This window comes from Parasteatoda tepidariorum, chromosome 9, assembly GCF_043381705.1.
Source record: "Parasteatoda tepidariorum isolate YZ-2023 chromosome 9, CAS_Ptep_4.0, whole genome shotgun sequence".
Taxonomy (NCBI): Eukaryota; Metazoa; Arthropoda; class Arachnida; order Araneae; family Theridiidae; genus Parasteatoda; species Parasteatoda tepidariorum.
Window position 1 is genome coordinate 72,717,122 of NC_092212.1, and position 13,693 is coordinate 72,730,814.

The following is a 13,693-nucleotide window of genomic DNA, read 5'->3' on the forward strand; positions in this document are numbered from 1 at the left end:
TTTTTATTTTTCATAAAGCTTGTATTTTTTTGTTTTGTCAAAATTGTTTTTTCCCTTAATGAAAGAAATAATTTAGTTCCTTTTTTTTTTGTTCAAGAATTATAACTATTAAACTATTTAATTAAAATCATAATTATTGAAATTTAAAAAGAACACCTTTCACAATAATTTTTTTTATTAAATAAAATATATTTATAATTTTACATTAAACTTTAAATTCGCGATAGTTGTTTTTAGTTGAAATGCAATTTCAGCAGCGTTAACTGTAAAGTACATTTCCACGAGTGCTCAACTTAAAGATTATATCCTACATTTTACAGTGATGTTCTCTCTTCTCTGGAGAGTTGCCGGGGAAACTGTTTCCTCTTAAACTTCCTAAATAATCTAAACTCCTTTAATATACGAGCTCTTAAAAGAGGATAGAAATTAGTTCGAAGAATTTAAAAGTTGCTGACAATCCTTGCAAACAAATGTTATTTTGTTAAAATGGATAGTTTGCGTCTTATCTTTGAAATGTATCATGCATATAAAAGAATACTTCAGAACCATGAAACTAGATTATTCAATTTTTTTCCTCTTTCAAACTATTCCTGTTTTTATTTGTAAGATAATTTACATTTTTTCATCTCTATTAATGTATTTAAAAAAATTAAAATGGAATGAAGATTATTTTTTAAAAAAAAGTCATTTCTCTTAAAAAATTATTACATAATATAGTACTGTTAGGGTTTTTAACAAAAATGGTATGAAACTACAAATAGTTAACCTTTTCGGGACGGGTGAGTAATAAATATATTCGTATGGAATCAGAAACTGGATGGAAAAAAATAAAAAGTGGTAGCTTAAGTTTGGGCATGGCTAATTTGACAACCTTATTTTTTGCTTTCGATTTAAATCTAATACATCCAATATATTTTTGTTATAAGTGTAATGATATAATTTTTAATTTGAATTAAGTCTTGGTGAATTAAATAAACAAAACCCCTCCCACAAATAAACTGCTATAAAAATAGTTTGACTATCAGTTTTATCTTTTTTTACAGTGATTGTCGCCACCCTGAGAATGCATATATGACCTATCCGTCTCGAAGAGGTTAAACCTTTAAAACAGTTGTAATTGAGCCACGATGGCTCAGGGGATAGAGCGTTAGCCTTCCAATCAGGTAAACCGGTTTCGAATCCCTGTCGATACGAATTCATCTTCCGGCTTGCACCGACCACAGTGCTGATGTGTAATATCCTCAGTGGGTTAGAGTCCCCTTGCCGTCAGGTTAATAGTGGGAGGTTCTTGTGGTCTTCCTCTTCATGTAACGCAAATACGCATACCTGCCAACTCTTCCGGATTTTCCGGAAGATTTTTTTTTCATATTTAAAATGGTAGCAATACTCATGTTATTCCAACTAACTTTTTGAATTATAATGATAATTACAAATGAGTTTGACCACCACTACATATAAATAATTACAATAAATATATCGAAGTACAATAATCCTTGCTCAAGCAAATTTTAACGGGATCAAAATATAAATATAGTTTTGAGGCAAATTGTTTTTCGTTTATAGTTTTACAACCTTTCTGAAAATCCATTCTCGGAAAGAGTGAAAGTTGGCAGGTATGAAATACGGGTTAGCTCCATCAAAAAGTCCTCCATGAAGGCAAATTTCTACCAATACTCGATCTAGGAGTTCCCTTGTCTTCTGGATTTGGTTCAAATTTACAAGGCTACGGAGTTGAACATCAGAAGTCGTGAAGCCATAAAATTGGGTTGGCTGTTCAACGACGGTTATAAAATAAAATAAAACAGTTGTAATTACTTAAAATTTGCATACTAATCATACTAATAGCCGGAGGACACTTAATTAGAAACATTAAATAAATTGAGCATTTAATACTAAGAAGTGAAAATTTATTTTTATAGCTGTTGGGATGATTAAGCAGTTCATCTAGTGCAAAGTGTTAGTATGTATTTAGTCAGGACTGACAAATTGATGTTTCTGAGATAAAGACTCAAAAAATTATATTATATATTTTCCTAATTTTCTGAAAAAGACATTATATCTTTGCATAGAAATTATATTATGTAAAGAATTTATAGTATATTTATGTGGTACTTTTTTACCAATAAGAAATAATAATAAAAATAAAATTGAATCTGACCATAAAAAAATCAATTTAACATTTTCATAAATAATAAATTTTCTTCTCTTTCTTTTCTTAATCTCTTCAATTTAAAAGCTTTATAATTCTATCCATGCCGGCCAGGTGGCCGAGCGGTTAGCGTGCCTGACTGCGAAGCCATAGGCTGCGGGTTCGAATTCCGCTCTGGGCATGGATGTTTCTATCTCTCTTTGTGCTGTCCTCTGTTGTGTGTGTGTATGATGTGTGAATGTGGCCCACCCTATAAACGGGTTTGTGGCAGTGTGGCGTGGGCAATGTTGCTCGCCTCCGTGACTTTGGTTCACAGGTGCCCACTGGGTAACGCGAAATGAGCAACAATTCTGACGTAGTATAGGCAAATATTCAAATTCAGTGCCTGCCATTGAAAAAAAAAATTCTACCCACTTCCCTAGTAAGTAGTTCTATTTTGATGGTTTTATAATCGCTTTTATTTATGTGAAGAACATTAAAAACTGTTTGAAGAAATTTATTAACACTCTTCGCGTATTCACTGTAAGTTAACACACACACACAAAAAAAATATTAATATATAAAAAAAAACAAGAAATATTGTAGAGATGCGAAATGTGAAAACTTATTGCGTAAAATGATTTCAATTTTATAACATAAACCAGTTGTTTATAATAACAAAGCATAAGTGGCATCTAACTTTCTTATCAGTACCACTTACGATACTTTTTTTTTAAACTCCAGCATAAAATTCGCTCTCCTTATGTAGTTTTACATTATACCAAATTCTTTGTTCAATAAATGAAAAATAGATTCTATATATAACTGCCATGATTGGATTGTTGATTCTGTTATTTTCCTTTTTAGTAAAGGTAAGATTCATTTCTTAAAAGACGAAAAATATCGATATCCTTTAAAAACAATTATCGAACATATTTTTCTTTTTTTCAGCGTATAATGCCTTTATGAACTTTCCATCATTTATTTTCCTTTCTCCCGGGGCTTATAAATGTAGTGAAAGATTGAAAAACGTATACGTAACACATTATTGGATATTTTATCTACATGAAGGCATACTTTTGAATTAGAAGAAAACATTTAACATTAATGTGATTTAACATTAAAGTGGTTATGCTAAAAAATGTAGTTTTAAGAGAAACGTTTCTTTTGCTTTTGTATATTTTAACTCGTTTCAAAATATAGTTAATATACAGTAAAAATAGGGTTATATCGACTCATTGGCATATTAAAGCATAATTTTAGATAGAATATTCGTCTTATTAACTTAGTCATAAGACGTATGCCTAACTGGTCAGATTTATATGTATTCTGAGCTGTAATGGGAGGTAATGACAAAAATAAATAAAGTAAAAGTAGGTTAATATAGTAAAAGTAGGTTTTTACGGTCTTATTGATGAGGATTTTAATATAAAACACAATATGATGTAGAATATTCAACCATAAATTTATAAGTTAAGTTGCAAATCAATTAAAGATTTAGGTGGATTAAATAGTAGTNATGACAAAAATAAATAAAGTAAAAGTAGGTTTTTACGGTCTTATTGATGAGGATTTTAATATAAAACACAATATGATGTAGAATATTCCATCATAAATTTATAAGTTAAGTTGCAAACCAATTAAAGATTTAGGTGGACTAAATAGTACTATATATTAGGTCTACTGTAAAGTACTGTCTGATATAGCTTGCGCCTTTTAATGCAATTATTGAAAAGATGCTTTTAATAAAGAAAGGGTCAAAAATTTTACTCTTAAATGTATGTATCAGATGTATTGGTTAGGTCTGTTTGATACTTTCGTCATTAGTTTGAACATGTATGCACTAGCTCTTTTTTGCTATATATGGGGGTTTTTAATCTAGAACATTACCATTGACTTAAAGGGCAAAAAAACTTCTACATTACTGTAAAATGAGACGTGCACTTTCTTGTAAAGAACTTTCCGGTAGACTCAAAACTAAAAATAGATTTTTCTGATTTAGTAAAATATGTTTTTTTAGATAGCATTTTTATATAATTGCGTGAGTATTGCCTTGTTACAAAATAGAATATTAAAAAAAATATGTATAAAAAATTATTATAACAAAATCTGTTAACTTAGAAAATATAATTTCTTAAAATCGAAATAAAAATCTAAATGAGGGTACACTAATGAGAATCCCAGAATCTAACCCAATAAATGTCTTAACTGGTTTGTATAAATGGTTAACCGCATGGTTAACCTAAGCGCAGATGTCATTAAGGGTAAAAATTCATCGTAAGACTTCCGGATTACTACTTCCGTCTGATTTTTACACCTAAGCTTGAAAAAACGTAATATCCAATATTATTATACATGTTATAATTTCCATACAACACGCTCTTACTATCTATCTTTCAATGAAATAAACAATAAATGAATTCGGTAGACTCAGCAAGCTTGCTATGATGCTAAACAAAAAATAATAAACGGTGCTTTTTTACACAAATATAGCCAAATAAGAGATAATACTTAAAACATGGCTAACCCTCCACTTTATTTATGCTGTGATATTAATTTTCTTAAATAAGTCTTAGGCGTGCGACTTGTTCGAATTTATAAATTACAGAAAACTCTTATGAATGGTAAGTCTACGCGGAAATTTAAACACGTATCACAATCATAAAATTTGCTGGAATGTTAAGCCTGTTCACACAGAGCCTCGTAAGCATAACATAAGCGGAGGGATACGCCGGAAGTTTTCTAAATTTCTTTAGGTTTTAGGAAGCTTGTTATTGTTTACATTCAGAGAGCCATCCATTAATTCAAACCACTCAAATTATCAACATCTTCAAAATAAAATTAAATAAATAAATGAAACGCATGCGTATACTTGGATTCCGTTAGGGAGCTCCGTTAAAATTCAAGGCTGACATATTTGTGCACTTTTTAGGAAAATTTCTAATAGTGGTAGCTAAGTTTGTATTTTGGTATTTGATTCTTAATTTTATAAATGTGATTTTAAGTTGTTTTTTAGACCACTACATTAAAATGAATGCCGACCGGCCTGTGTAGGGTGCAGGGAACAGTCCTTGCATCTGAAAGGTTCTGGGTTCGAATATCCCGTGCAAGGAATGGATGTTCTTTCCTTCTCTGTGCTATCTGTCCTCACTGTGAGAGCGACGTTGGCCCACCTAATATGGTGCCCCTGAAAGAGTGGCCAACAAAATCGCCCTGTATATGCCTGAATTGACGGATGTTAACACAGGTGGGCATTGAAAAAAAAACATTAAAATGAAAATCAAAATTTCATTACAATCCCCCCAAAAGTATTCAATAACGTCAAAAAAGTTGTCGTAAAAATTGACGAAACTACCAATCATTCTGAAAGCTTTAATTTTTGATTGTCTATTAAATATTTTACTAAACGCGCAGTAGATGGTAACCTAGGATAATGTAAACAATACTTTTATTAATACCATTGAAAAAATTTAAATTTAAGTACTTTCAACAATTAGTACACTGTCAAACATATCAATTCATGATGTATACGCTTATAATAAATACACTCTAACTTATTATCTACTTTTAACACACAAAGGCCTTCAATTTATCATTAAATCGATATGCAATAGGGAAGGAATTATGATTTTATAAAATCCGCCGTTTGTGTTGAATGTTATTATAAATATACATTAAGTATCCAAATTAGTTTATTGATCAATGTCATTTTTCTTGTAATGTCGAGGGTTTCTTTTCTTTTTTAAAAATTTTTGCATCATCATCTATGTATAATAAAATTTAGTTCTGTATCATCGAATAGTGTCTCCGTCATGCTTCGTATGTGACAGAAAATGACCACATCTTATCGTTCAGCAAGCATTTTATCCGATGAACGTTATATGATATTTAAAATCTATATAAATTCGTGGGTGTCTTTTAAATTGGAGAGCGAATACCGTTAATTACTTGATCATTTTATGTAAGTTTAAGCTGGAGATAGTACTGTAATAACCTAGCGGATTTTACCACGCTGTAAAATACAAAATACGTGCTTAATAGTTGGAATTNTGATATTAATTTTCTTAAATATGTCTTAGGCTTGCGACTTGTTCGAATTTATAAATTACAGAAAACTCTTATGAATGGTAAGTCTACGCGGAAATTTAAACACGTATCACAATCATAAAATTTGCTGGAATGTTAAGCATAACATGTTCACAAATCGCCTAGTAAGCATAACATAAGCGGAGTGATACACCGGAAGTTTTCTAAATTTCTTTAGGTTTTAGGAAGCTTGTTATTGTTTACATTCAGAGAACCATTCATTAATTCAAACCACTCAAATTATCAACATCTTCAAAATAAAATTAAATAAATAAATAAAACGTATGTGTATACTTGGATTCCGTTGGGGAGCTCCGTTAAAATTCAAGGCTGACAAATTTGTGCACTTTTTATGAAAATTTCTAATAGTGGTAGCTAAGTTTGATTCTTAATTTTATAAACATGATTTTAAGTTGTTTTTTGGACCGCTACATTAAAATGAATGCCGACCAGCCTGTGTAGGGGTCAGGGAACTGTTCTTGCATCAGAAAGGTTCTGGGTTCGAATATGTTCTTTCAGTAGATGCGTGGATGTTCTTTCCTTCTCTGTACTATCTGTCCTCACTGTAGGAGCGACGTTGGCCCACCTAATATGGTGCCCCTGAAAGAGAGGCCAACAAAATCACCCTGTATATGCCTGAATTGACAGATGTTAACACAGGTGGGCATTGGAAAAAAAAACATTAAAATGGAAATCAAAATTTCATAATAGAAACCCAAAGTATTCAATAACGTCAAAAAAGTTGTCGTAAAAATTGACAAAATTACCAATCATTCTGAAAGCTTTAATTTTTGTTTGTCTATTAAATATTTTACTGAACGCACAGTAGTTGGTAACCTAGGATAATGTAAACAATACTTTTATTAATACCATTAAAAAAATTTAATTTTAAGTACTTTCAACAATTAATACACTTTCAAGCATATCAATTCATTATGTATATGCTTAAAATAAATACACTCTAAATTATTATCTACTTTTAACGCACAAAGGCCTTTAATTTATCATTAAATCGATGTGCAATAGGGAAGGAATTATGATTTTAAAAAGTCAGCCGTTTGTGTTAAATGTTATTATAAATATACATTAAGTATCCAACTTAGTTTATTGATCAATGTCATTTTTCTTGTGATGTCGAGGGTTTCTTTTCTTTTTAAAAATTTTTGCATCATCATCTATGAATAATAAAATTTAGTTCTGTGTCATCGAATAGTGGCTTGCTTCGTATGTGACAGAAAATGACCACATCTTATCGTTCAGCAAGCATTTTATTCGATGAACGTTCTATGATATTTAAAAACTATATAAATTCGTGGATGTCTTTTAAATTGGAGAGCGAATACCGTTGATTACTTGATCATTTTATGTAGTTTAAGCTGGAGATTGTACTGCAATAACCTGGCGGATTTTACCACGCTGTAAAATACAAAATAAGTGCTTAATAGTTGGAATTACATACAAATTTATAAAAAATCATGAAGAAATGTTGCTTAACTGGGAAATTACTTATGATTTTGTCCCAAGTCATTAAAAATCAGTGATTAGCAGGACAATTACATACGATTTAGCTTAAAGTCATAAAAAATTAATGTTTATCAGGAAAATTAGTGTTTATTTGACAAGCAAAGTGGATTAGTGGAAAATAGTGCTAAGCAGGGAAATTGCATACCATTTTGTCAAAAATCACCAAAAATTTGTGAATTATAAGGAAAATTATATGTGTTCCGATATTCACATACCATACTGCTATTGGTCAGTTTAATCTCTGAGTTCAAAACAAATAGATGGAAAGCAGGGAATTAGTTTTATACATCCCTAATCCCTATAGAACCTTGCGTAAAATTCTCTTTTGAAACTCCTCCCTTACTTGTTAAAATGTTTCTAAATAAAAAAAAAGAACGTTTGTTTGCCATTTTCTTATAGGACTTATTAATGCCATGCGTGGTACGACCCATAGTTACAATAGAACTGAAAACGTAAAATTCATATTTTTTAATGTCAATATTTAAAAAAATAAGTAATAACAAAAATGAAACTATATCAAGTGTTTAACCATCCTTTAAGTATGTGTTTCCCAAACTTATGACTTATGTGCACCCTATCTAAACTTTTCGTAACGCGGTGTACCACTAATAAAAAAACGAATGTATTTTTTACTATAAGAAAATTGCACAAATGTTAAAAATCACAACTGGCCGTTGACACCGCTAAATATTAACTTTTAACTTTGCAAAAAGTAGCCAATAGACAAGTACGTAATCGTAAATTTTCATGGCTAGCTTTGTTTTTAAATAAAATGTTTTGAAATTTTCGTTGGCTGCAAGATATTTCATATAAGAAATCGTACCCCCGCTATACTGTTCCCGTACCCCTGGGGGTACGCGTACCACACTTTGGGAAACATTGCTTTAATTCAATGCAAATATTTTAAAAAAATGAGTAACTTCAAAGTAAATACACGATTATTTAGAATTTTAATAATAGATTTTCACCTTAAATCGCCACCAAAATTTTCAAAATCAGTGTTAAGTGCAGCTATTTATTTATGTTTGCTTATATTTCTTATTGATAACATAATAGCGTCTTTTATTTTCTTATACAAGGCAAAATCAGCATGGAAAAGCTTATTTATCAATATTTTAATTTTGATTCTGAACTTAGTATCATGTCTAGTTATGAAGTTAAGAAAAAAGAAAGTTTATTACTTTTTAAAACTAATTCCTGAAAACTCTAAAGATAATAAATCTAAATATATCATCGCTTCTTTCTGGGCTTTTGCTTTGATTTGCCCTGCGATCAATTTATTAAATTCAAAAGGAGAAAAAGTTTCCTTTTATACTTACAATTTTTCCTTTGACCAAACCATAACGTATATTTTAGGTTACATAAAATTTTTTTTTCTAAGTTATTTTCTCCCGAACTCTCAAATTCTGTTTGCAGTTCTGTACTGTCGCCTATGTAACACTTTTTCAACTCATATTAAACACCTAAGTTATAAAATTGGGATTATAAATATAAGTAAAAAACCAAACCAAGTCGACATTTTACAGCAAAAATCAAAAATCGTTACTCTAATAAAGCAAACAAATGATTTGTTTTCTCTTCCAGTCTTTTTAGTTTGCGTTTCAAATTTCTTGGTTTGTTTCATTTTTGTGGGAGTCGCAGGTAATGTCGAATTTTTGAAGATATCCTCATTAACAACCACGGGGAATATTATTTTTGTTTCATCTTCGCTTTTCATTTTGTTCGCTATTATTTGGACTGGAAGTCAAGTTAGAATTGAAATGGATAATTTTATATCTACAATGTGGAGACAACTTGAACAAAATTCACTGTCAGGAATAACTCTAGAAAGCGATAATTTAATGAAAGAATTTATTGAAAAGCCAAATGTAGAGCTTTCAGCTTGTAAAACCATGTACTTTCAGCGAAGCAACATACTTGCGATTGTGGGAACCATTTTGACATATAGTCTAATAATAATGTCAACAACTGAAACTTAGCTAATGTCTCCCTTATATCCTATTATACCATATTGCTCATCGTTACTACTAAGCGGTTATTAATAAAAGCATTTATTTAAGAGAAAGGATTTATTTATGTGGATATTTTAACTTGTAATACCATATACTTTAAACGAAGTAAGATTCTTGTGGTTGTAAGAATCATTTTGGCATGTAGTCTGAACTACTAAAACTTAACTGCTGTTGTTGACGTATGCCTGTTAATGCGGATTGTCTGTTTTTGTTTTCCAGTGGCGCCATCTATGAACGAGAATTTGACTTCTGTCACACTCATACGTCACGCCCGTTTATAGGGGGGATCCTTTCATACACACATTCATTCATCCACAGATCGTAATTTTGACCTGAATCAGAGAACGATCAATTTCTAATTCAGTACTCCCAGAGGTATTGATTTGTTATGGGAACATGGAGGACTTTGCGACTCGACAGATTTAACGTACATCAGTCACAATTTACTACAATGGGAGTCTTCGGTCGGCGGGGTTAGAATCCACGAACTCTCGGACAGCACCCTACCGACTAGGCTATCCCGGTCAACTGAAACTTAACTAATTCCCTTATATCCGATTCGATTATGCCAGATTCCCATACGTATTAAGTGGCAATTAATAAAAGGATTTAATTAAAAGTCTTATACGGATCTGTTAGTTTGAAAAAATATAAACTGTCAACTCAGTAAGGTACCAGTGATTCTCAGAAAAATTTGTCATAAACTCTGCTTATATAATAACAACAGGAACTTAACTAAAGTTTAACCTATTTTCTAGTCAGCTGGATTGCTCACATTTACTGATACGTTGTAATTAATGAAGGGATTTATTTAAAAGTCAAGTTAAAATTGACTTAACGATTGTAGGAACTATTTTGACATGTAATCTGCTGATAATGTCAACAACTGAAACTTACCTAATGATTCCCTTATATCCTATTATGCCAGATTGTCCATACTAACTAATAAGGGTTAATTAATAAAAGGGATCTGTTAGTTAGTAAAATTATAAAATGTCAATGAAATAAGGTACTAGTGACTGTAAGAAAAATTTTGTAATATAGTCTGCTTATATTATACATACTGCTTACATCAAGAACAGAAACTTGATCAAAGTTTCCCCTATGGCCTGTTGGATTGCTCTATCATATCCTGCTGGATTGATCACATCTACTGATAAGTAGTAATTAATTGATTCATTTATATGCAGGTCTTACAATCTGTGAAACCATATACTATAAGCGAAGCAAGATACTTGTGATTGTAGGAACTTGTTTAACATATAGTCTGCCAATAATGTCAATAACAGGATCTTAATTGATATTTTCTTTATATCTTATTATGGCACATTGATTACATTTACTAATTAAGTGATAACTAGCGAAAGGATTTCCTTAAAAACATAATGTAGATCAGTCAGCTGGTAAAATTGCATACTTTTAAGGAAGTAAAATACTTTGTATTGCAGAAATCATTTAAACAATTATTGAAATGATTTAATTACTAATCTTATGTGGATCTTTCAGCTGGTAAAATCGCATACTTTTAAGGAAGTAAGATACTTTGGATTACAGAAACTATTAAAACAATTTTTCATATGATTTAATTAGTAATCTTGTGTGAATCTTTTAGCTGGTAAAATCGCATACCCTTAGGAAAGTAAGATATTTTGGATTACAGAAACCATTTAAACAATTTTTCAAATGATTTAATTAGTAATCTTATGTGGATCTTCCAGCTAATAAAATTGTATGCTTTAAGGGAAGTAAGATACTTTGGATTACAGAAATCATTTAAACAATTATGGAAATGTTTTAGTTAGCAATCTTATGTTTATCTTAAAAGCTTAGCTTGTAAAACCATATGCAGGTTGGTTCAGAAATATATGTCAGAAATGTAAAGGCAGGTAAAGGGAAGCTGAATCAGCATATTTCATGTAGAAATGTGGGTTTGGAAATGCCTCATTGAGCCGGTAGAGAGCGCTGTTGCTTGCTAAAGTACTAAAATCTATTTGCACTGTGAATCTTGTACCGATTTCGGTGATTGCTTTTTCGAGCAGCTATAGTAAACTGTAATTGACTGTAATTTGATTGTAATATGTTTCATTGTTAACTATTGTAAACTGTTCGTAAATCATTGTTTTCTTTTAGTTAACCTGTATTTTTACTTACTTATGATTAAAGCGGTTTTACGTGTTATGCTGCATTTTCGATTATACATTCTTTTTTTTAAAAAAAAAACAACCTGCATAGAATCAAAGTATAATCAATTACAGTTTACAATATCTGCTCGAAAGAGTGATAATCAACAGGGATATACAAAATTACAGTATTGTCATTGTATTAAAGAATTGTCGCACATTACTAAGCAACAGCGTTCTCTACCGGAGCAACAAGGAATTATCGCACACACAACTCTATATGAGATATTTATAACCGTCGTTGAACAGCAGACTCAATTTTTGAGTTTACGACTACTAATGTTCAACTGCACAGTCTTATAATTTTGAACCCAATCCAGAAGACAAGAGAACTCCTGGATTATTTATTGGGAGAAATTTGCCTTAGTGAAAGACTTTTTGATGGAACTAACCCGCATTTGCGTTACAAGGAGAGGAAGACGACGAGAACCTCCCACGGTTATCCTGACGTTAAAGGGACTCCAATCCATGATCCGTCTACCACTGAGGATATTTCACTTCAGCACTGTGGTCGGTGAAAGCCGGATGTGGATTCGTATTGACCAGCCATCGGTGGGATTCGAACTCGGTTCAACTCATTGGAAAGCGAAGGCTCTATCCCCTGAGACATCGCGGCTCCCTATTTGAGATATGCTTAATTCAGTTCCCTCTACTTGCCTTTACATTTTTGAAATGCCTGCATTGTCAATGTAAGGTACGTGTGATTGTAGGAAGCATTTTGTCCTATACTCTGCTAATAATGCCAACAACTGGAACTAAACTAATATTTTCTTTGTATATTATTATTCCAATTGCTTACTTATACTAATAAGTGATAACTAATGAAATGGTATATTTAAAATGATTTATTTTGTTGATCTTTTAACATTTAAAACCTTATACTATACGCGAAGTAAGAAACTTGCGATTGTAGAAATCATTTTGACACGTTGTCTGCTAAGAATGTCAATTTCCTGATGTGAATCTTTCAGCTTGTCAGCAACCGCATACTTTTAGCACAGTAAGATACTTTACACAGTAAGAAACCATTTATACAATTTCTGAAAGGATTTAATTTTTAGTGTCATGCACATTTTGCATCTTGTAATACCATATACTGTAAGCAAAGTAAGGCAATTGCGATAGTAGGAAATATTTTGTCATATCATCCCCTAATATTGTCAACTGGAATTAAATCTTTATATCACACTATATTTCATTATACAAATTGTTCACATTTATTGAATTTTTACAAACTGTTTCCATTGTAGAAAATGTGGTTTAGTTTTTACTGTTTCGAGATGACTGCTGAGATTAAATATCTTACTGATATCCAACGTTCGATATTTGGATAGCATTTGGTAAAATGTTTTTACTCCATTTCCCTCTTTAATGGCAAAAATAATATTTTATGATACTTTTTTGCTGTTTGCATGACTCCGCAAAGCCATTTTCTGTCAACAAATATAATTTGGAATTACCCTCGAAAAATCATAAGAAATTCTTTTCAAGAAACTTTTCGGAAGAGTTAAAAGACATCCTGCAAATATATCCTACAATGCATAAAAAAGTGCAAAATTAAAGTTCAAAATTTTTAAGTAAAAATTGAAAGTTAAATTCAATTTAATTAACTAAATTTTAATGGTATTTACAAGTTTACTTTCTTCAAAGATTCATATTTCTAAGTAAAAATTGCTTTTTCTGCCACAATTTAAAGCTTCGATCTGTTGAGAAATTTAAAACAAAATATTTTTTTTCGAAATGTTTAAATGTTATTTAAGCAT